General features: G+C 32.2%; 1 long non-coding RNA gene across 1 annotated transcript; it reads right to left on the reverse strand.

Moving 5' to 3' along the window:
* Positions 1-9,508: 9,508 nt before the first annotated feature.
* LOC124897656 lies at positions 9,509-10,743 on the reverse strand. The gene is made up of 2 exons (XR_007054457.1): positions 9,988-10,743; positions 9,509-9,887 (listed from the first exon to the last, which is right to left on the reverse strand). It is a non-coding gene; the product is annotated as an uncharacterized LOC124897656 (long non-coding RNA).
* Positions 10,744-26,877: the final 16,134 nt, after the last annotated feature.

Raw genomic sequence — 26,877 nt, forward strand, 5'->3', positions numbered from 1 at the left:
CAAGAAACTCCTGATATCTAATAGAGAGATGGGTCTAGGCTAATATTTTACCATCTCTATCTTTTAAGGATCAACTCTAATGACATCACCAAAAATAATATAGCCAAGGAAAGCTACCAATATTAGCCATAATTCACTCGTACTAAATTTAGCGAACAACTGGTGATCTCTAGGAGTCTAAAGTACTATTCTGAGGTGGTCTGCATAATCGTTTTCGCTATGGGAGTAAACATGAATGTCATCAATGATGACTATGACAAACATGTCCAAGTACTGCTTGAACACTCGATTCATCAAATCCATGAAGGATGCTGAAGCATTTTTAATACCAAAGGACATGACCAAAAATTTGAAGTGACCATACTGGACTCAGAAAGTTATTTTTGGAATGTCAATTTCTCTGACCCTAAGCTGATGATAGCCTGATCTGAGGTCTACCTTGGAAAAGTAGCTAGCACCCTGAAGTTGGTCAAACAAGTCATCGATTCTAGGAAGTAGGTATTTATTATTGACTGTGACTTTGTTCAACTGATGGTAGTCAATACACATTCTAAGAGAACCATCTTTCTTATGCACGAATAGAACTGGTGTGCCCTAAGAAGAGATGTTAGGTATTATGAATCCCTTATCTAATAGATCCTTCAACTATTCTTTCAATTCTTTGAGTTCAGCTGGAGCCATTTTGTATGGCAGAATAGATATAGGCTGAGTATCTGGAAGAAAATCAATTTCAAAGTCGATTTTCCTTTCGGGAGAAACTCTGGGGAGATCCTCAGGGAACATATCTGGAAATTCCCTAACCACTAAAACTGACTCAAGGGTTGTAGTTTCTGAGTTAGAGTCTTTGACTCGCACAAAATGGTAAATACACCCCTTCGATATCATCTTTTTGGATCTAAGATACGAAATCAACTGACCCCTAAGAGTTGTAATACTACCCCTTCATTTAAGGACTGGTTCATTTGGGAACTGAAAATGAACTATTCTATTTCTACAATCAACTGAGGTATAGCATGAGTGGAGCCAATCCATTCCGAGAATAACGTCAAAATCTGTCATCTCTAACTTTACAAGATCAAATGAGGTAAGTTTATGAGATATTATGACCGGATAGTTCCTGTATACTTGTCTGGCTACAATGGAAATGCCTATTAGGGTAGACACTGAAAAAGGCTCTGCTAGAGTTTTGGGACTGACTTCAAAGTTGATGGCAGTATATGGAGTTACAAAAGAAAGAGAAGCCCCAGGGTCTAGTAAAATATAAACATATAAGTGAAAGAACTGCAACGTACCATTAACTACATCAAGAGAATTTTCCTGATCTTAGCAAGAGTAAAAAGCATATAATCTGTTCAGAGCTGACCACTGGTAACACTGGAAGTGGCACCTTGTTGAGTTGGGTGATCAGATGGAACTGACGACTGATGGGACTGGCCCTATTGGCGCACATCCCTACCTTTCTAAGCAACTACCCAACACTCTTGAAGTAAGCATGACAGTCTATAAATACTAAAGATACGTGAAAATCTATAGACATTGGGGATGCATGACCATGTATATAACATGGACTGAGTAAAATCTGTAAACTGAAATACTAAAAAATACTGATATCTGTATGCTTTGGTCAAACAACTCAAAGACTGAACAACTGAACTGGGATTGTAACTGAGGCTGCATCTGAGACTGTGGGAGGTATCATCTAACCGACATGCCCTAATCTGAGCTAATCGGGGTCCAACCTATAACCCCAGTTATAAGGGTGTTAATACCGCATCACGGGTACTAACGCTGGTGGTGTGGATCTACTAAACTGATATAATATCCAAAGGACTAAGGGTGTCAAGCCTGAACTAATGGGTGACCCTTGCGGGATAGTCAAGCCTAATCTGACGGGTGACTTCTCATATCCTACGCTGGCTACATAGTTCTGTAGTATAGGAACTGCTACTAATAACTCTGCGTATCTAACGGGGAAGTCACCATCCATACACTCGCTCGGTGCTAAATCTTACTCCCAATTGAAAGACACTGAAATGCTAGACTGTTCTGAGTTTAACTGACTGATATCTGACTATTTTGATAATGCTCATAGTATGTTCTAAAGACTATTTTGTAATGTACTGAGACTAGACTACCTAAACAGCTATGGTTTTTGGGTATTCAATGCCCCCAAGACTCAAAAACAACATTGGTAAAATGACACTAAAGCTTGGGGGACAAAGCATGAAGGCTTTTATTAAATCAATCACTCTTGTAGGCATTTTATCAAACACTGGTAGTTCATGGTTAAAAAAATCATAGGAATGTCATGGAACTTATAGGAATAGCATAAATTCAACATAGTAGATCTAAATCATTATTTAATTTAATAAATAATAAAATAAAAACATGAAGGATTGAATGATATCAATAATTTCATGGTAACATGGTATAAAATCAATAGTACATAGAAGTTCATGGATGAAATCATAATTTAAAATCAAATAACTTGAAAAGATTATAACTTGATAATTAAAATAGGATATTTGGACTCCATGAGTGAAAGGAATCCATGGATAAACATCTAACATGCCTGGGATGATGAATTTCCTGAGGTTCTTGGTGCGTTCTTGAGGATTAATCTTGAATTTGAGAGCTAGGGTTTTTTGTTCTTAGAAAAGGAGATCTTTAATTTGAGCGGAATTGAATAATGAATTATTATTTAGGCCAATTGGGGCTAAATTTTGTGTTTTAGGATGAGTTCAAGATTTAGAAAAAAGACTCGAATACCCTTAAACAGATTTAAAATGTAAGCTAAAAACTGACCATCCCAATTTTTCGCCTTGGCGCGATGCGCCACTATTGCGCCAAGCCACTGAAAATGAAAGATTGGGATCTGGAACACGTGACATGGAGCTATCATGGTAAGCCTTTGGAATGCCAATTTGGCCACCTCTGCGATGCGCCACCTTCACGGAAGCCCACTGGAAATTGCCAAACCAAAAATTATCCTGCTCCGTGATGCACCAACATCGTGGAGTCACACTGAAAATTGACAATTATTATTTGGACTATCTCCGTGATGTGCTAAGGGTTAAAACGGCGATGTTTAACGATTGAAACTTAAAATTACCATAACTTCTTACACGGTTATCGAATTTCGACGAATTTTATATCATTGAAAGCTAATTGAATTTCCTACGCAATGGCAGGCTCTAAATTAAAAAGAATAATGAGTGTTTTGAAATTTGTATATACAAATACTCATGCACTGGGACTTGGATAATTCTAGGGAAATACGGAGTGTTACACTTAACATGCAGTTTGAACCATTATTTACCATCCAGTTCAATCAGAAAGAGTTAAGCCATAACCTACCTCAAAATACAAAATATCACAATCAATACTTTACTCCCAAAGACTTACTCCTCACAAATAGTCCCAAACTCCACTAAAAACATCAAATATGGAATCTATGCGTCAAAACAAAATCAACAACACTCATATTGATTACCTTTAGTTCGGGGTCAAAACGGATCCCCGAGATGGGTTTTTAAAAAAGAAGGGAAAAATCATAACTTTACTTTAAAAATATGTTCTTCGTATTTTTAGGAACCTACACCTGAAAACTCAAGTCAAATTGAATCAAAAATGAGTTCAAATCGAAGAAAAACCATTTTTAAGCTTTACTGGGTAAAATTTTTGAAATCCGGGTTACAATCAAAAATCGAATTTGATTTAAAGGTTAAATTGATGAAAAATTAGTAATTATAAGATCAAAATATTATTTCAGTGAAAAAGAGTAAAATTGGGGTTTAAAATCAAGCCCTAAGATTTTGGAGTTTTTGAGAATTTAATCAAGAATTACTAAGAAAAGAGGTGATTTCTTACCTTAAATTCATAAGAAAATCAAGAAATAGATATTAATCTAGCTTCCCAAGCATCCACAAGCTTCACTTTAAGCCCCCACACTAATTTTTGGGTTTAACTCACAAGCAAAAGGTGAAAAAATGAGCAAAGACCGGATAAAAGGCCTATTTATACTATACCCGGGTACCAGGTAAAATATGGCATAAATCGCACTTGGGGAATACGATTTACCCTTTAAATTTTCTGGTTGCACTAGCAAATGGTACACCAAATTTTTAAGTCGAAACGGACGTTGACGGGGTGTTCAAGATTCGTTCAGAGTTTGATATATGCAAACGAACTATGTAACCACACTACATTCGACGCTCCAAACTCAATAGAAATATCAGATTTTTGAAAAAATGTCATTTCATAAAGTTGACTCCCAAAACTCAAAATTATAATTTTTCAAACCGAGGGATGAAATGAGATTTAAAAGTCGTAAAATCACACTAAACATGTTACCACCCTATAATCGATATTTCAAATTTTCTGGCGAAGTTGGGTTTTTCATCTGAGGTTATTTCAACTAAATGTGGGTACCACACCCATATTTCTAATTTTTTAATTTTCCAACCAATAGGTTGAAATGAGCTCGGGTGCACCAAGACCCAAACCAAAGGTTTACCCAACCTAAAATTGATATTCCAGAGCTATTGGCACAATCCGTTCAGCCATCCTCCGTACAGATCAAAAGATATCCACATAAATCCAAAATAAGACTCTCAAAGCCATCAAAAACTACAATATTGCATAAATGGTACCAAAATGCATCGGGAACCATACGAATCACCCCCATACTCCAGAACGACCATAATACAACTATAGGGGAGTTAAAATAGTCAAATCACATAGAAACACACAACTCACATATTTCATCAAAAAAGTTGGTCTGCACGTGTCATCTTTAAAACACTTAGGTCCCGAGTTCGATTCAAGTTAGAAATGTATTGAAGGTATTTTTATCCCCATTAGTGTTAAATAGTGTATTATTTTTCCAAAAATACATCATTCTTTTTTTCTAGCAATAACAAATACAATATAAAACTATTTAATACAAATCAATTATTCCGACAATAATAGCCCTCTTCAAATTATTATTAAATAAATTCTGAATTGAAAATTTTCTATTTCCTCTTTAAATAACAACACAAAAATACTTATTAATGCCAACCTTCAATCTCTCTGAAACAATGACTCAAGAATAAGAACACCATCACTTATTTTGTTTCTTTTGATTTTTTAACATTGATGAGTGCAAATAGTGAATTGATGAGTGAATCAATGTTGGAAAATCAAAGAATCAAAACCTGTAGTAACAAATAAGCATTTATTTTGAAAGTTAAAAATAGATAGATGTAAGCCTTTAATAAAATAATTTTGATTCATAGATCAAAATTATTATAACCAACAACTTACAATTTGAAAGCTAGAAAAATAATTACAAACATGGATAAAACAGGCACAACACAAAATTATCTCTCTTCTTAGCCCTACGTATTGCCTCCAATTGTTTGACCTTTTCCTCCTCGCTGGATTTTTCAAGCTCTAATAGACAAATTACTTGCCATCTCTTTGATTTTCCTCATTCACAGTGCTTGAGAAGACATTCCCATTATCAAGATTCTCATCACTATGGTAATTAACAGTTGGTTCTTCAATAATATTTTTATGTGATTCCAACTCGAACTAGAGTTGATTAATTCAAACTACAAGTTGTGGAATCACGAAGTATGATTTTGCACAAATAGATTCATCTCTCCATTTTAAAAACTTACATGACTGAGCCCTCTGAAATTGCACTTATGAGTTTAAAAAGGAAATACAATTAAGAAACTGAAAATGAGTTTTAAATGAGCTTGGTTAGGCGACTTACATCATATTGTGGACAATCCCAATACTGTCTTCCTAAATTATCTTGATTCCAAGCAATCCTCACTAACAATAATAATTTATGCCTACATCTCACTTGCGTGTTTCTCATTGAGTCATTCTCATCGGCACAAATTTGAGAAACATTAACTGTCGTAGATATCTTTCATAACAAGGTCTGATAAGTAACACAACTCAATGATGTTTCAAAAGATTTTAAGGGTTGAATGTAAGGGAGTCGGTTGAGTGTTAAAGGAGTGAAAATATATGGAGAAGATAAGTAACTTGATTAGGCATGCAATACTTTATTGGGATGGAGAAAAATAGTTAAATAGGGAGTACTTAAGTTTAAGTTAGGTTCATCAAAAAAAAAAAAAATTCTTAAAAAAAATTTAAATCTGAAAATAAAATTCCTCTAATTTTATTTTATGATTGAGTTAAGTTCCTCCAGAATTTTTTAAAAAATAAATTTTAATTTTGAAATAAAGATTAAGTTAATATCATTATAAATTTAAAAAAAAATAAAGAAAACTATTTTTAATCAAGATTAATTCAAGTTTGTGTAATATTTTTTAGCCTTCAATGTAAGAGAATAAAAATGACGCATACCAAATATTGATCAAACTCAAGTGATAAGTCTATGTGCCTTTTTTAGACTTTAAATCATATACGGGGGTTAATAGCTTTTATGGTCGGAGAAAATTAAGATAAGAGGTAATTATCAACAAAAAATGATGCATAACAAAAAAACAATGATAGATGTGCTCCCAGAATACATATGCATGGCTCAAAATTAAGAAGCAATAAAAGCATAAATAAGGATTCTAAGAAGGACATCTATGAAGCCGTCTAACCCCACCTCTTCCTCTTCTTCTTCTTGTTCTCCTCGGGGCTCCCCTATAATCCCGACTAAACATGACTTCTATGCTCCCCCATTCATTTTCTTCACCCGACTCTTCATTTTTCACTTGGTTTGAGATAACGTTTTCGTCCTCAACAGTTTCAGCAAGCTCATCATTAGTCGCATTATTACAAGATTTAAACTGAAACTGCAATTGATTAATAAAGCAACGAGTTTTGATATGACAACGCACGAATAATCACAAAGCACTTCATCTCTCCATTTGAAGAATTTACAATACTAAAGGCCCTTCAATAGAGGTTATCAAATTAAAATGATAAAATTTACACACTAAAATAATTTTTAATTAAACTTTCAATAAACAACTTACATCGTATTGGGGACAAGCCCAATACCATCTTCCAGGATTGATTGCATCCCAATATGTCTTCAACGGCAACACATAGTTGTGGCCACACCTCACCTCAATGTTATGCATTGGATCATTCTCATCAATACAAAGTTGTGATAAGTTGGTTATATTTTGCTCTTTTAAGTTGAACCAATCTTCCTTAAGTTATTGATGAGGTAAAGAGATAAGTCAATTTTATATTGGTTAATGAGGTAATTAATTTGGCCTGAAGATTATGCATGGGGAAGGAGCGAAAAATTTATTATTAGTTATGAGTGGATCATTTGGAGGGAAGATTTGAATCTTAAGCTAAAAATTTTCATTAAGATAAGTCAAAAAAAAATAATTTGTATTTAATTTTATAAAAAAAATAATAAAATAGAATATAAAATTTAAAAAAAAGTTATATTTAACTTAATTTCGTCAAAATCATTTTACAAAAATACTTTAGATTAAAAATAAAATTATATTTGATCAAACTTAAATTAAGCTAATCATAAATTATGTATTGGACTTGTCGATGCAACGCCTAAGTTCGTTGTCATGTACAAAGGGGTCAATGTATTGAGTCTCAATGTTATTGGACTAGTCACTCCAATTACTTGATTTAACCATATATATTCATAAAATTGAATCATAATTTGAAATGAACATAGAGTCCACATATATCGCTTTGATTGATTATATGTAAAACTAACAAAAAGCGGTCTCAATGTGATTCCACTATAGTGTCCACAATTACTTGATGTAACCATATATATTCAGAAAATTGAGTCTCCATTTGAAATCATATATTATAGATGATTGCTTATATGCAAAACTAACAAAAAAATGGTGGAGATGTAAGACTCAACACAACGCCCAAGGTCGTTGTCGAGGACAAAGCCATGAAGGTTCGTTGCTCTGTTGAGTCAACAAATGTCCATGGCCCTTCAATTAGATGTCGGAAGAACCTCAATCCCCACCACTCTTTGTACCATTCCTTTGGCTTTACAAATAAAGTTAAGTGTTGCCTTATAGCCTATATGGGAAAATAAGACTTTTTTTGTCTATCAAGGAACATTCACCAATTTTGCTAAATTTTCATGTGGAATTCTTTAAATTAGCAGTTACAATATAACATATAAATAACTTGTAACAAAGAATTGAAACATTAAAACTTACATGATCTTACAAGATAGCCGAAAAGGAATTGATTTAGCCTAAAATTGGATGAAAGTTCATCAAGAAATTAACTTGATTCATTTGAAATAATGTTATTTTCTTCAAATTTAAGTTAATATGTCAAAACTATTTTAAACACTTAACTTAAGTTAGTTAATCATTTAATATAGTCAACACAATTACTTGATGTAACCATATATATTCATTCACAAAATTGAGTCTCAATTTGAAATGAAGATAGATCGGTCGTATATTATTTTGATTGATTATACCTAAAAGAAACAAAAGGGTGATGGAGATGTAAGATTCAACACAACGCTGAAGCTCATTATCGTGGGCAAAGCCATGAAAGCTCGTTGCTCTGTTGAACCAACAAACGTCACGCGGACCTTAGAAGCACCTCAATCTGCACCACGCTTAGTACTATTTCCTTTGGCCTTATAAACAAAGCAATTGTTGCCTTTGTAGCCAATGTGGGAGAGTAGATAAAATCTTTTTGTCTATCAAGGAATATTCATCAACTTTGCCAATGTTTCATGCTAAATCTTTTAAATTATCAATTGCAATAAGAATATAAATAGCTTGTAATTAAGATTTAAAAAATTACAATATATAATTCATCAAGCTTAAGTTAAGTTCTTCCGAGATTGAAATTAATTTGAATCAAATTATCTTTGATTGAGCTTAAGTTAAGTTCGTGTACTATCTTTAGTCTTTAATTCTAACAAAATAGTGATCAAGGTAGATGTTGAGTTAATATGAATTTTTTTAGCCTTCAATTCATGTATGAGGATGAATAACTCTTATGATTCGGATAAATATTAAGATAGGAAAAAAAATGAAGAACAAAATGATGTGTGCCAAAAAATGAAACAAAGATAGATGAATTATAGGAGGAGCTCCAATAATACAATTTCATAACTTTACTTATTTTTAAAATTGGGCGAATAGATGAATTATAATAAGAGCTCAAATAATATAGTTGCATAACTTTATTTATTTATTAAATTGGGATGGATTTCCATTTATCAAAAAAGTAAAATAGATTTCAAAGATCAAGCCTAAAGTGGTCTGGCCCAAATACATATAACAACTATATCAACCATGATATAATCAATAGAGCAACCAAATTAGCAACAGTGCATAAGTTTTAGTTAACGTATATGGATCATCATAACTTAATATTGATCAACATATACTATTGAGTTATTGTGCCTTTTATTATCAATCAAATCATGTATGAGGATCAATAGCTTTTTATGACCCGGATAAATATCAAGATAGAAAAAATAAGCGAACAAAAATTATGCGTATCAAAAATAAAATAAACATAGATGAACTAATATTTTATAAAAAAATAGATGAATTAATATAAGTTCATAACTTAAAAAAAATAGTAAAATCAAATGTACCCTTCTAAGTTGGACTTCTACGCCCCTCTTCCTCTAGAACCTCGACTTTTGCGCTCCCTTCTCTATTTTTCTTATCCGAATGGACATTCACATTTACATTATACCATTCTTTTGGTTGAACATCACCGTCCTCAACGGTTGCAGCCTGCTCGTAATCAATTGGATCGCCCTCATTATTACGAGATTCCAACTACAGTTGTAATTGATTAATTTGAGCAACAAGTTTAGAGATGAAGAAATGCGATCAGAGACAAATATCTAGATCTCTCTAAAGGAAAAATATGCAAGCCTGAGGCCCCTGCAATAGTAATTAAATTCATTAAAATATAAAAGTAAGAAGGATAAAAACTAGACACAAAAGATGAGTTTAAATTGAACTTTGAACAAACAAATTATACCATATAGTGGACAATTCCAATACTGTCTTTTGGGATTCCGAGCATCACAAAAGGTCTTCAACAATAACACATATTCGCTGTCATACTTCACTTCCATGTTAAGCAATGAATCATTGTCAGCCATACATAATTGCAATAAGTTGGCTATTTTCTTGCTCTTAGATGTGACTAGTCATGCTTAAGTTATTAAACAAAAGATATGAAACTATTAAATAGGGAAAGAGAAAGTGGGGGGTGCCTTTTTAAAAAGAGATTAAGAGATGAAGAAGGGAATTAAAAAGACATGTCTTTTTGAAAAGAGATTAAAAGATAAAGAAGGAATATGAAAAGACTCCTCAATTATTTAGCGTGCATAGGGAGGGAATGGGGTAATTGATTAGGAGTACATGGGGAAGGAGCAATTATTAGAGGGAAACTTGAAAAAATTTCAATCTAAAACCCTTAAAATTTTCATTAAGTGTAGAATAGTAATTCAATTTTGGCTTTAATGTGGGGCAGACGTGAAATGACCTATATGCCTCCATTTTGAACGTTATGGACGCATTTCTTTTGGACTTTTAATAGTCCCCAGAAAGGAAAATTGAAAAGATGAAAAAAAATGGTGTGTTTTTCGTTAGGCAATGTATGTCCATATAAATGTGAGTGTGTTGATGATAAATATCGTGTAATGGGGGAGTTAGGTAGAGGAGGAAAAATATAATCTCTCTATGTGTGTGTATATTTTCTTCCTAATAAATGAGAATAAGAAATTAGTTAGTAATCCTTTTTTGTCTTTTTGTGAGAGGAATTTTTAGGTAAGGTGAGAGTGCATGATAATGGTGTAATGAATTAGATGAATTTATGGTGTAATTCAGTTACGATGTGTGTGCTTGCACGATAATATATCAAACATTGATCGACAAGATAAACATTGAATTAAATAAGAAATTAAAAAATATTATTTGGACAAACGAAAGTTTGCTAAGTGATATTATCTAATTAGTTACTATTTTCTGAATTTCTTTTTGAAAAGACTAGATAAAGTGAAAATTATTTTTATAATTCCCTCATTTTTTTAACAAAAGTAAAATATTATCCTAAGATATGATTATATTTTTATAATTTTAGTTTGCAATATAAAGACCTATTAAAAATAATATAAAACTCAAAAATAACAAGATTACGTAAAAATGAGATCATATTTTTAAGGCTACGATAATGTAAAAGGTTTAGAGAGGATAAAAATCACGTATCTATAATTTTTCCTCATTATTTGGGAACACAAAGTGTCTATAGACAAAGAAGTAGACAACGAGACAAGTTTGATTCAATCATTATTTGAAAGGAAAAGAAAAGAGGAAAGAGATGCGCTCGGGTCCTAATTTAATACAACTTACTTCTCTTAGGTTATAAGAAAATCAGGTCATGTGTAGTTCAAAAGAGTAAGATAGGAGATGGAATACCCAAAGATGGAGATCGAGCGAGGTCATGTCAAGATTTCGACCCACAACTCCTATTATTATATCAAGTACAATTTAAAAGTTAAAAAAGAAAATACAAGTACTAGATCCTATCTATGCATCTTCGCTTGAAGTTTGATTTGAATCTTCATTTGAGTGTTGAACTTCAAATATCATTTTGCTTTTCAGTGAGTGTTTTGATATGAAAACTGAAATTTGAGACTTGAACTTGAGTGAAACTTTGACGCTCTTTCAAATGACACTTTGAGAATATTCTTGAATGTATGTTCTTCTAATTGATAGTTGGATAGAAACAGATGTCCGAGTTCTACACCACTAGATGCTAACTCTGATTGTCATTGAGACTGAATGTTTCAGAACAGATAAAATTTTTTCGTTGGTTTATCCAATCATTCTGAGTAGGTGAAACCCGCAAGAAATCACAAACAAAAGAAACAAACAAAAAAATTTTGCTAGTTTTTATTGAAATTTTTTTGTGAGTTATTAGCAATTACGAACTTCAAAATAAAACTTGAACTAGAAAGTGTTTATCCTAGGAGGAAAAGGAAATAAGGATCTCGGACTGAAAAATGTATCCAAGAAAAAAAAAGAAGAAAGTCTTAGACTAAGGAGCGTTTATCCTAGGATAAAAATGTCAAATAATGTGTCTACAGCTAGGAATGTTCATCCTAGGAGACGCATGTAAGATAATTGTTTGCTACTAGGAATGTTCATCCTAGGAGACGAATGATAGATAATTTTCTACTATTAGAAATTTTCATCCTAGGAGATGAATAGAAGATAACTGTCTACTACTACTAGAAATGTTCATCCTAGAAGACGAATGCAAGATAATTGTCTACTATTAGGAGTGTTCATCCTAGGATGAATTTGTGGTGTTATCTAGTTACGATGTATGTGCTTGTATGATAATATATCAAAATTTGATAGAGAAGATATACATAAAATTAAATAAGAAATTAAGAAATATTATTTGGATGAATGAAAAGTTGTCAAGTAGCATTATCTAATTAGTTTCTATTTTTTGAATTTCTTTTTTTGAAAAGACTAAATAAAGTGGAAAGTATTTTTATAATTCTCTCATCTTTTTAACAAAAATAAAATATTATCCTAAGATATGATTCTATTCTGATAATTTTCAATTTGCAGTATAAAACCTATTAAAAATAATATAAAACTCAAAAATGATAAGATTATGTCGAAATGAAAAAATATTCTAAGGTTACGATAATGTAGAAGATTTAGGAAAGATCAAAAATCACGTATCTATAGAAATGAACACGATAGTTCAAGAAAAAATAACTCAATTCTGTTATATATATATATATATATATATGAACCTTAGTTACATGAAACTTCAATACAATGTCTGAAGTTAGATTTTAATTTTTTAATATTAACTTCATTGTATATTTGAAGTTGAAACTAAAATAATACACATGCCAAAAAATTAAAAAGTTAATCTATCTATAATATATTAAAAGTGTGAAGGATCTCAAAAATATTGTTTGAATTTTTTGTCCTTCATTAAAAATTTTTGTTTCAGATAAAATCATCTTTTCACTATTTTTTTAATATTTAAGAGTTAAAATTAATTAAATATTTATAGTAAAACTTTTCCTTCTTAGAAGTCATCAAAATTAATGGCAACTAATATTTTTTTCATTAGTTTAAAAATTCTAAATCAAGAAGATTTGAAAAAACTAAAAATAAATCCGAAAGCAGTAGAATAAGAAAAATATAAGAAGTACCAAATTTTAAAAGTTTTAAGTAAGTTATCAAAGATTTTCTAACGATTAATTTTGAAAATAAGGAAAGATTTAAATAAAAATTAATCATACTACAAATATGATTCAAATCGGTGCGTCTTTCTTAGTCTCTATCAGCAAGAAAAAATTTACTGCATGACAAACACAAAAGTGACGATCCATTAATCATTTGAAACTTTTGATGGTAAAATATATATATTTATAATAAAATATATGTTATGTTACATTATTATACTATTATGAAGGATCTTTGGAAATGATTTGAACTTTTTACACTTCATTAAAAATCTTTATAATAAATAAAATCATCTAATTTTAAATAATAATAAATTACACATGCAATTAAATCAGTACAAATTAAATAATGGCATCAAAATTGAATATCCGTGCACTTTGCCCGATTTTGGAATGGTTTTAGGCGTCTCCACAAGCTACTTCTATTGTTCATTTTGGGGCATGTGGACCTAGTGCCTTTTTGGGCCCAAGTACTCATATTGGCATTTTTGGAGAAGAAAAATTTGAAAGGAACTTCATAATTTTGAAAAGTTTCAAAAAGATTTGAACCGATTTTTCCACAAATAAACATTCAAATTTTGCTGAGTCCTTCATACAACTAGATCTTCTCCCTTTGTACTGGAATTCATGGGAAAAGATAGGAGAGGATTTAGTACAATAAGGCTCAATTCCACTTTTTGGAGTTTATGTTATTTTATGTTTTGTTATGTAGTTATTATTGTATATAGTAATTCTTTATGTTTTGTTATGTAGTTATTATTGTATATAGTAATTCTGATGGTTGTGCTTGTAATAATGCCTCTGGATACTTACTTATACTATTTTAATATATAATATTATTACTAATCTTATTTATCAAAAAGAATATATGATAACTATAGATATTTCTTTATAATAAATATTAATTTTTAATTTGATAAAATAATAATCACATGCGAAAAAATATAATTCTCTATATTGATCAACGTATATAAATTATGTCCAACCAAATTACATCCCTTTTTTGGTCAAGACTTGATCGTACCTCCACTCAAGGACGGAATCTCAAAATTAATTACAGATTTGATAAACTTTGATTAAAATTATATGTTTGTGTTAAAAATTCATGTTATATGTGTAACTAATCTTTTCACAATCTAATAAACAAAAAGAACTATGATTCAGAAATAACAAACTGAAAAATTTGACGCCGCATCTATCCGAACTAACCCAACAATCCAATTTACTTAATTTTAGTACGTGGTCACCAAACAGCATTGGGCGTTTATTTAAAAAGTTCAACATGCGGCCTTTAATTTCTTTTCACATAGTTTCCAATTTTATTCAACATAGCAATTGCATGCCCCTACTCCTATAAAAAGAGACACTATCCTTCACCAGCTCTCCACCCTTCTCTTTAATTTCATCAATACAGCACATAAAACTCAAATTTCTCTTAAAGAATTTGGAAAATGAGGAAGGGTATTTCTTTTGCTACAATATTCTTGATTGTAACACTGGTACTTGGTGATCAATTTCAAGTTATTGAAGCAGATGAAACATGCAACGTTGTAGAGCTGAAAATTAAGTGTATTAGGTCGTTAACATCGTCATTACTTCTTCCACCCAATTCACCAATGCTGCAAAAAGTTGAATGAGCAAAAACATTGCCTTTGTGGGTACTTCAAGGATCCTAACCCGAACAAATATATCAACCCTGCTAATGTAAACAATCTTCGTCCAAACTGTAAAACAATTAGTCCTATTTGTTAGGTTCCATCCAAATTAAACGAAACAAGGATAACATAAAACGGTGAAAAAACGTCCTTAACTGGCTCAAACGTCATCGTTTACATGTCCCGTTTCCGTTATTATAATGTAAGCAGCCGGCGCTGATGGAATATATCTATGTATTGATGTACCTATCTGCTTATTACCTAAATAAATGTGTTGTACTACTAATCTACTATTGTAATAATCATGTATAAGAATAAGGAGTAGTTGATGATAATATATATACACAATCTTGCTCTATGATGTTTGGCTTTAGTACCATCCTTTTGTATGAGAGGAACAAGAATAACCAGTAGATTTTCAATAAGTTCCTTTAGTGAATTCACTATGTTTCCTAATTATTGTCCCATCGCAAGAAAACATTTTATCAGCGTTCTACTTTTACTCAAAGTGACGGGGCAATCCTCTCCTTTCAATCCTGAGGTTGTGAGTTCGAGACACTAAGAGAGCAAAAAGGGTGGGCAGGGGCAAAAAGTTGCACATTTTATACACGGTTAAAATTATTTTTTTTATATATATATATAAAAGATTTTGAACCCTCTTTGGATAGTTCATGTATGCATTTTTGAACCCTCTAATAAAAATCATGGCTCCACTAGGGGAGGGAAAAAAGAACTTTTATCCAAGGTTCACTTCTGATTATTATTGTATCTTACGAGTTCAGTTAGGATTGGGAATCCTAGATTGTGCAAACTAAATAAAGCAATCAATTAAAGACAATAATAAAGACGTTATAATGATAAGTTGAGAAAATAAAGAAGACATAAATTTAATGTGGATCGGTCAATTTGGCCTGTGTCCACAATCAAAACGCGGAGCAATTTTACTAAACAAACAAAAGAGAATCAAAAGCACAAAAGAGACTACTAAATTAGTATAACTAAACACTCTAATCTATATCTATATCTACAATCTATTAAAAGCGTAAAGGACCTTAGAAATTTTGTTTAACTTTTTGTCTTTCATTAAAAGTCTTTGCTTTGGACAAAATTGTCTTTTCACTATTTTTTCCTAATATTGGAGAGTTGAAAATTAATTATGTCACGACCCAAAATTTCGAGATTCATGATGGCACTTGTCGCGGCGAACCTTGATAAATAAGCCTATCACCCAACAAATACACAAATGGAAAAAGACAATCATAACCCCAAGGTAGAGCTTCTAGCTAGATCGAAGTCGAACCATACAAGTATAAAAAATGCGGAAGGAAACATAACAATGCAGTCATAACTTCCAAAATCAAGTGTCAATAATATAAAAGTGTATCTAGTTCAATTCGAATCCAAGAAAATACATAAGATATCCAAATACAAGAGAAACTCTGTCTCTGAAGTAAAATAAAGACACGGTCTATAAAAAAGGTAATAGAAGACATCTGGACTCGACGCTAGAAATGTTAACCACTACCTCAAAAGCTCCATATATTGATCGAATCAAGTAGTGTGTGGTGCACTCGAATCTGAATCGGAACTAGAAGGGTACAGTAGGGGTGAGTATGATCCACTTGTATTCAGTAGGTATCATAGGTCGACCGAGTAAAGTAGAAAACAAAGTACACAAAACACACACTAAGGGTCTGTCACCTGCAATCAGAAAATGTCCCACAATGATAGCCCATATCACTTGCACTAACAGTTCTAACATATATATAACACATATATAGCAACACCACTAGCAGGTAGAACACAAGTATACATTATATCATATACAAGTAGGAACAAGGGAAAACATGCATTTACAAGATAGGTACAATTAATTGAAAATAGAATAAATAAATATATGACAAGCCAATATGGAAATTCAATTACAACATAAACACAATAAAGAAGTGCAAAGTATAAGATGATGATGATGCACGAAGCTGTCGCACAACCTCCATATACGCCGACGGAGGAAAGCCTCCCGGAGTAGGACCCATGGGGGATTCGTCAACCCATATATAATCCGTATCTCCATATCTCCTTCCCGGCACATCCCTCGGGAAGGGTTTTATAAGGTATTACAATATCTCCTCCTTGGCACATTCCTTGGGGAAAGTTTTAAAAAGGTATTATCAGTGTTTCTCAGATGTTTCCATGGTGGTATCAATGTATTATAAATGTCTATGATATGAGGATGTAATACTCATAATCAATAACATGATGTATTTCCATAATCAACTACAATGATACATTTCCACAACCACATTAGCCAATATCCACTTATCATTTCCACCATCCATGAATTTTCATATGAATATAATCACAATACACCAATGGTACCATATTAGGCATTTTAGCAACACAATACAATTATTCAAGTCTATCAATATCACATAGGACCCCACACGATCACACATATCACATAATATCTCAATTTTAATAATTACATCACATATAGGCTCCCACACGAGCACAACACATAAATAACTATTTTTCATGATTAGTTCCCACCTTTAACATGTATTTTGTACCAATATTTACTACTCAACCAAGTCTGAAAGAGTTAAGTTATAACCTACCTCGAATGTCGAAATCGGTCTGCTATACTTTGAACCCACGACCTTACTTTCTAGGAACGATTTTGAACTAAACTAAAATAAAGAAATATAGAATCTACGTGTCAAAATAAAGCCAACGATACTCATATTTCATACTTTTAGTTTGGGATCAAAATGGACATCCGAAATGGGTTTTTGAAAAAAAGGGCAAAATCATAACTTTACTTCAAAAAAAAGGACACCCGAATCGCTTGTCGATTTGTCCTCTCAGTTCGTTGCTCCGGAGAAGGTTAGTAGCTATTATTATTATTATTATCATTATTATTATTATTATTATTATTATTATTATTATTATTATTATTATTTTCCTTCGCTTTCTGTTCCATTCTTAGAATAGAATGCAGTTGTTTCTGACTTAGCTGCTAGTTGAATTGTGCAGTGTGATATGTGTACTTGTCCTCATTTCGATAAAAATCAATATGTAGGAGGATTAATAGGACTAAGAATACTTTAGAAAAATGTTGATTCTATTATTTGAATATATGAATAATTGTAGCTTTATCTTTTTCTGTGCTTCGCCCTTTTTGGCATGTGAAAGGTAAAATAGAATGACGTCGTTCGTAGGAAGTTGTTTTCATAGAAATAAATCGCCAAATTCATGATCATGTATGTAGTTAGCATGGTTGCTTTGTGTTTCCTCCGACCACGTTCTTGATAACTAATATTTTATCATGTTTAAATTTAAAAAATGATCTTTTTATCTTTGTGGGTTAGGGATGAAGAGCGGTTCGAGAACGATAAGATTTGCTAGAAATTTGCTTTGGTTTCTATCTATTATGCACTACCACATGCTGCTTTGTTTTCTCATTGTTAAAATATATAAGTTAGTTCCATTTAGCCTCTGTTTGGATGGTGGTTTCCCATGCTATGGTATGGTATGGCTAGGACTTCAAACTTGTTTCAAAAATTTACTTAGACCCCTAAACTAAGACTTATACCTATCAGACCCCTAAACCCCCGAATTTTGTTCCAATTGAGCATTTTTTGCCTACATGACACACTGCGTGTTATGCACTTGCGGGAGACACGTGAGAAGTATTTTTTTAACTAAATCTCGAATAAAATAGTGCCAAGTGGCATTGTGAGCCCCCCAAAAATTATTAATGAAACAAAATTAAAAGAAACAAAAGAAAAACCTCATTTTTTTCTCCAACTTCTTCTTCTTCTCCAACTCGTCTTCTTCATTTTTCTTCCTTAAACTTAAATTTGTTCATCTGAGGCTCAAGGTTCCATTATAGTAATGCCTTCATCTTTGACAAAAACAATCACGATGGTGAAATTAAAGGTTTCTCATTCAGTTGGAAAACCCAAAGTAAACTTGAAGAGTGATATATTTGCTTTTATTTTCATGAAAAACACATGAGTCCATGGCTGAATTTCTTCAATTCAAAATAAAATAACTTGCGTCCATGGCTGAATTCGATTTAAAATCTCTGTTGGCAAAGATTCCAAACTCGATGTTTTTGTTGCTCTCTAACTCTTGTTAAAATTTTTTGGATTATTAATATAGTGGCTAAAATATTACTTCTTGAAATTTCAATGGTATTTGACAATGAAGAATATAATTTAGTTTTTAATTTATTGTCTTAATCTGATCGTCGGAAAAAATGAAGAAAAGGAATAAAAATAGAATTGTGTGTGAAGACAACGGGGGAAGGGGATGAAGACGATGGGGTGGGGGTGGGGTGGGGGAGGGGGTGGTAAAGACAATGTATGTGTGTGTGAAGGAAGACGATGGAGGGGGGTGGGGTGGGGTGAAGAAAATGGAAGTTGACGGAAGGGGGTGGGGTGGGCTGAAGAAGAAGACGATTGGGGGAGGGGGTGTTTTTTTTTTTTAATTAAAAAATTATTATTAAATAGATAATTAAATAGAAAAAAATCAGCAATTCCACATATATATTTTTTGCCACGTGTTTTTTTATTGGTAATTTTTGCCACGTCACGCGAGTGTAACACACTCTTTATATACATTTTTGCTGATTGTGTAGAAAATGTCCAATCGAAACAAAATTAGGAGGGTTTAAGAGTCTGATAGGTACAAGAGTCTAAGTGAATTGTAGGGACAAGTTTGAGGTCCTATCGATGGATTTGGCCTTTGCTAAATAGGATGGTATGGTATGGTATTTTTCCATGATTTGATAACCATGGAATCCACCAATTTCTTGAACCACCTATTTGGTGATATCCCATGGTTTTTTTTTTTTTCAACTATGGAATCCACCAATTTCTTGAACCACCTATTTGGTGGTATCCCATGTTTTTTTTTAACTATACCCTTTTATAATTTTATTTAATCCTATTTTACCCTTTATACTATTTACTTATTCTTAACTTTTCTGCTCTCAATCTTCAAGACTGCGGCAAGCTTCTTAAATACATCACTGATGAAACTGTTCATCAATGTAAGTCTCATCACTTCAAACACTTTTTAGACAAGAAGAGAGATATTAGCTACCTCACAAACCTAGAAGGTGCATTAAGGAGGCTTCAAATTTTCAATGTTGATATCAACAAACCACAAAGTTTTGCTGCAGCAATTGAAAGGATGTGTGGGAGTTTTCCATCTAGCTCACCCAATGAATTTTGAAGATGATGAAGTCGACGAAACCAAGGTCTTTCAGCAACATTAGCGATTTTACAAGCGTGTATCGATTCAAAGACAGTTAAACTAAGTCGTATACACTTCTAGTAATGTTGCTGTTATATTTAACGATAAAGGCTTAGACATAGTAGATGAAAGCTCTTGGAGTGATGTTGATTTCATCAAATTTGCTAAGATTGTGCCAAACTTATTCAATATGCTAAACACTGACAGAGAAAGTAGCATTTGAATTTGCAGGAAAAAATGGACTTGAACTTGTTTCTATTAGGAACATTTTAATAAATTTACCTGTTACCATATACTATCATATCATCAAATCAAACAAAAAAATTATTATTAAATTACAGTGAACGATACAGTTCATCCAAACATGATATTATACCATACTGTATCATATCATACTATACTGTACCATACATTATGAAATCATGGCGAATCACCATCCAAATAAAGGCTTACTTGAGTAGGCAGGATAAGACGTAGGATGAATAATTGAATATTTGAAATTCTTAGTGCATTTAGTGTGTGTTTGGTATGTTGGAAAATATGTTCCATGGAAAATGTTTTTCTGGAAAATAAGTTGGTTTTTTACTTATTTTCTCATGTTTGGTTGGAGAGTGGAAATTTTTTTTTCAAAAAATATTTTATGGTATTTGATTGGTGAGTAGAAAATATTTTTCAGAAATATATTTTCTAGTGCTTAATTGGTAAGTGAAAAAATATTTTTAGAAAATACTACTAACTATTAACTAGTATATCACTGTCTGAACAAATTTAATCATAACAAATAATATCAATATTGAGTATTAAGATATCACAAGTCATTAAATTTTAAGTAATTACTAATTAGCAAACATAGGAGACACTTTTCAACATTTCATCAGGACAATCTCAAGATACCAAAATCAATAGAAATACAATTGAATGACGAGCTTTTTCAACCTTGTGAAACAAGCTACAACGATGACAAAATGGAATATGCAATTAGCAAAAGTAACATAGGTAAGTTTTCCTTTATGCACATGAAAATAACGATACTTTCAACGAACATTGGAAACAAGAAAAAATTCGAACTTTAATATTTTTTATTTCAAGCAGTGAAAAATATTTCTGAGTAATGTAAATTTTTTGAGTAATGTAAATTTAAGTGTTGTTGGAGTGAGAAAAGAAGGGTGGGAGTGAGGGCATAAAATTTACATTTGTTATTTTCTAAAAAATGACTTCCCTTGGCCCATGAGGGAAGTCATTTTCCCTCAAATAGAGGAAAATAAGTCATTTTAAAAAATATTTTCCCATTATTTTAGTACAACCAAACAAGAAAAAATAAGAAAACATTTTTCAGAAAACATTTTCCATCATACCAAACACACCCTTAGTTTTGACTTTGTTGCGCTGCTTTTCCCCTGCTTTATAATGCTTGTAATCTCTCCGAATCAATTCATATATGTTTGGAGACTTCAATCCGTGTAGATAACTAAAATTTGCATATCTACTACATCCACACACACTTTTATGTTTGTAGTTGCACTATTTTTTTTTTTTTTGGTTTTGGACAATGTGGAAGCATGCATTGTTTGTGACTTTTTTTTAAGTAAAGCAAATGAAGATGTCGCATTTTTCTTCCGACACGAAATGTTGAAATTTGTAAGTTATAATTATTAGCCTCTATGCAACTACACTGCTCTATTTATTTCTGGCCATTAAAATGTAAATCTCAATGTATCATGTCAAGTGTTTCAAACCATTGGGTCCTCACTTTATCCCTATGAACGGGTTGCCGTCTATTTATTCATCCTTCTGTTTACTTGAACGTGTATTAATCTGTATCTTCTTTTTATTGCATGAAATCTCTTTATGAGTCCCTCGGACTCCCATTCCTCGCATTCGATGGGGTTAAACCCAACCTCCATCGGTGTCAAGCCTTATTAAAATTCAGAAGGCGAACTGGTATACAAGAACCAACACGGGTATACTGTTCGGTATAAGTTGGAAGCAGCATCTTCGCACTATTATACTGTGCACAGTAAGAAATGAAGGGGAAACAAGAAGTTTTTGATACCGATATACACTGAATATGCAGTGGTATACAGAAAAACGCAGGAAAAGGAGATTGTGATATACAACTGATATACATAGCACAAAAATGGACTGCAAATCCATGGAATTGGTCCAAACCTGGACAGATCTTTAATGGGCCAAAAGGGCCCAATTTTCAATCTTCTCTGTTTATTATCCATTCTATGTGTATTTGCTTGAACACTTTAATTAATTGATCTAGATAAATTCCTCAAGGTTTTGCTATTTTTATTTTGTCTTTATTTTTCCTTTCTTTAGTTATTTGGATTTTTCATTTTATTTAAAAATATATAATAAGAAAGTTATTTTGTTCAAAAAAAATAACAGAAATTGGATTTTATGTCAATCTTTTGAAAACAAGTCCTTCATATTAAGATGAATTTTTTTTTCATGTATTAATTAATCTTATTTAGGCTAAATAAAATTTTCTTAAACATAAAAAGAAATAGATTTCTTCAAATTGATTTTCCCATGATTTATTAGTTGTTTATTTTTTTATTTTGGTTTAGTATTTCTTCTTAAAATCTACTATTGTTTAAATTAAGATTTCTATTAACATCGACCATAAAGAAAATAAATTTTTCTGTAAAAATAATTCTTTTCCTTAAAATAAAAAAAAATGATTGTTGCTAAAAATAGTTTTTATTTTGTTTAAAACTTTCTTTTCAAAGTCAATTCTCTTTAGCTAAAAACAAACTATTTTTTTAAACGAAATAAAATCATTTTTTTCAAAATCACTCAATTAAAGTTCGACATTTTCATAAAAATTGATATTTTCATAAAGTTAGCCACCCTTTTAAGTTAGTCAAAATATTTTGATCAACCGATTTAAAACAAATGTTTGAAAGTGTCTTAAAGCCCTTCTTAGGACGTTAATTGAACCCTTACCCATTTTCTCTTATTTTAATAGTTTATTTCTATTTTTGAACCTTTGAACTTTTTAATTTGTTTAAGTTTTCTTGATTTTTCGATAAAAATTAAGTGGCGACTCTGTAAATTTTCTTGAGTTATTTTAAAATTTTTCAAAGTTTTGAAATGATTTAAGAAGACAAGAACCTTTTTCTTATAAATAATTTATCTTTCCTTTGACAAATTTGAGAAGGGATAAAACAGAAACGACGACTCTGCTAGGGATTTATCTAGGTTCTAACCAAAAGAAATTTTATAACTTTTTGTGGCTAATTCTTTCGTGAATATTTGTTTATATTTCATATAAATTATCATTATATTCATATCTCCAGACTGACACTCACACATATTGTACACACAGATTGTATATTGTACTTTTTCAAAATTCTTTCAAATCGTCTTACTTTAGAGAGTCAGCGTATACGTGGGGTGAGCGAGAGTTTTACTATTGGGGAACCACATGCCTTCTCATATTGGAAATCCAAGTTAGGGTCTATCCAAATCTTAGAAAAACTTAAGATAGAGCCATGCTGCCTTTCAATTTAAGTCATGCATGCATATATCTTAGTCGAGTCAATTCTTGGTAGCGACTCCACATTCAGGATATCCATCTATGTGTCGACGGGTTTTCGCGATCCAACGATCAACGAGCATATTTTTTGTGACGTGATATGTTAGACAAATGCTTATCAATGGCTCGGATCAATCTACCATAATCACAAATATCTGATGTTTAGGCTCATCCCTGGCGTAAAAGGGTCACCCAATTTAGGACGCGAATATTTAAGTGCTATCATTTTGCTATTATATATTATAATTGTTTTATATTCAGTGTGTTGCTCTGATTAAAGAAAAATGGATCCACTTCAATCTTTTCTAGAGCCTTTAGGCAGAAATATATACACACCATCTGAAAGTCCGACCAAAAAAATCCTAGTTTTTTAGACTTATCAAAAATTCTAAAACTTTTTGAAAAAACTCTAAACTTCACTTATATTAAACAGGAATGTTGACTTTCGAATATGTCAGAAAGAAGCATCAATTCACCAATCCTAATTATCAACTAGGTAAGCGATGAGGAGACCGAAGATTTGTTGTTGAAGAAAATTGCTGAAACCAAAGAAAAAATAGCTGCAGCAAAGAAGAAATTTGCAGAATTGGAAAAGTAAGAAAAGAGATTACGTACAGCGGTCATCAAGGTTGATGCAAAAACAGCTTTGGAGAAAAGGTGTACTGCTGATGTCAATCGTGAAATCCTTGACGTCTTTAGGGTGTCTACAAGGGCCTCAAAATTTGAGCATCACGTAATATGGTTTGTTAATAATATTTCAAACCTAACACTGAAGAACAATTTCTCTACAAAGGGAATAACCAAAGAGGATGAAGGTCCGGGTGAAGAGAGCATAGGATCGTCACTCGGTTATTGAAAAATAACAAAGAGCATCTTGGGTAGAAGTTAGGTTTATATTTCACCTTAGGATGTCTTTGTAATCAAGAACGACGCGAGACTTGAGCCCATGGCGAGTACGTAGGAAGCTCTTTTCAAGCCTAGTCTCTTTATCTACTATAGAGAAGGTATAATTAGATTCAAACTACGTTGGATTTTATCTTTATATAATTCAAACTATGATGTAATTCAAATTAATTTGGGATTATCTTTATGTAACTTGAACAATGTTGGGCCTAAATTCCCTAACGGAATACGTAGGCAGCCTACATAAGGCTCGGCCCCTATCTTGTAAGTATTTTATTTTCCCATTTATTGTGAAGATTTCAGAATTCAACAAGTCGAAGAGAAGAAAAATCTATATTTAGCAAAGTCAAAATTCCTGTCAAAATTATTTACCAAAAGTGAATACACAAAGTTTTATCCAAATCAATACTTAATTTGTGGATTAATTTATCTTTAATAAGAGCAGTTTTTAAGTGTTTACCTTTCATCAAATATCTTGTATTTCTTATTATAAATAGAAGCTAACATAGTTACCCTTTGAGTTATTTTTCTTTATCGCGTAATAAATAGAAACTGGTCTGTGTTGAAAACTGTTAAAACATCAATACTTCACTAGATCTAAGGCAAATAAAGACTCCTCCCTTGACCGTCGCTTCATTATTGAAAAGAAAAGAATAACTGGTAGTAGCATGAAAAATGCTCTCACCAAAATTACTATTAAGGATGGTATGATAACAACATAAGGTGAGATGATCGCCGAATTAACTAAGAGAATGAAGAAACTTTAAGAAGAAGTACAACGAGAAAAAGATATGGCTAATTTGGCCATTTTCGCTAATACGCCAGCTTTGGATAACCGTATGCTTCCACTTTGATTCCCTCCTTTTAGATCTCCTAACAATGAGAACCAACCAAACGAGATACCCTCTGCTTCTATGCCTAGACCTCCTGCTAATCCCATCAATCCATCATGGCAAAATCATAATACCAACTGCGACAATAATTCAAATGCTTACCATCCTCAAAGCTACACTCCAAATTATCAAAATACCTCTCCAAATTCTTTCGTTTCTCAAAACACTTATCCCACTTTTAATCCCAGTTTCAATGTTCCTTAAAACTCAATTCCCACCTACTAAAACTCCACTCATACTGCCCAAAACCCTTTTATAACCCATAATATCCGTCCTGTTACCCTCCATGCCACTGTAATACCAGCATCTTACCATATATTTCCCCAAAACCCAAAAATCAACCACTATTGGAGATGGAAAGAAGTGTAAGGCACCTGAAGACAAACATATTAGGGAGCTACTATTGATAAATGACGAGATTGCCAAGATAAAGAAAACACATAGTTTGCCCAACGCAATGGGGTTTGGTTATGATGACCTTTGCATCCACCTTGATTTGAATTTTCCCAAAGAATTTAAAATTCCTAAGTTTGAAACATTCAATGGTACTAAATATCGTACTGCTCACTTGCAAGGATATTGTGACCAAATGGTAGGCATTGGTAGAAATGAAGCATTGCTAATGAGGCTCTTCAATCGAAGCCTAGAATGAGAGGCGTTAGAATGGTTTGCTTCCATGAACTAAAAAGGTGGCCTAAATAGAGTGATTTGGCTAGGGATTTTATTGAATGATTTTCCTAAAATGTCAAGATGGTTCCTGATCGATATTCTTTGAATCGCATCAAGCAAAAGTCTAATGAATTCTTTCGTGAATGTGCCTATAGTTGGTAAAAAGAGGCAGCAAAGGTACAACCTTCTATGACAAAAAAAAGAAATAGTTGTTGATTTACCCGATCTTAGGAAGGAGAATTTTATGATAAGATGATATCAATGGTTGATGCTACCTTCGCTGATTTGGGTCAAATAGGTGAAACAATCGAGGAAGATCTAAGGAAAAGGAAGATCAACAAAGCCTCTACACAACTTGGATCTTTAGGATTCCCAAAGAAAAGAGAGAAGATGTTTCCTTTGTATCCTTTAGTCCAAACCAAAAGTCGAGGAAATCTCTTGGGTTCAGTTTGGGGAAATACTATCATCGTCTGCATACCTTCCAACTCCACAAAATCCACATGTCGTGTTTTATACCCAGCCTAGCCCCCAAGTTCCACAACCAAATTTTTCAATCAATCAACAGAATTATCCAACTCTATTGCCAAATTATCAACGCACTTACCAAGCTCCACTCCTAAATTTTAAAGCCTACTAAAAAGCCCCAATTAATAAAAATTACCATCAAGTCCCTTATCACACCAACCAAAATGACTATAATCTTCCTCACCT

Source organism: Capsicum annuum, chromosome 4, assembly GCF_002878395.1.
Source record: "Capsicum annuum cultivar UCD-10X-F1 chromosome 4, UCD10Xv1.1, whole genome shotgun sequence".
NCBI classification, from domain to species: Eukaryota; Viridiplantae; Streptophyta; class Magnoliopsida; order Solanales; family Solanaceae; genus Capsicum; species Capsicum annuum.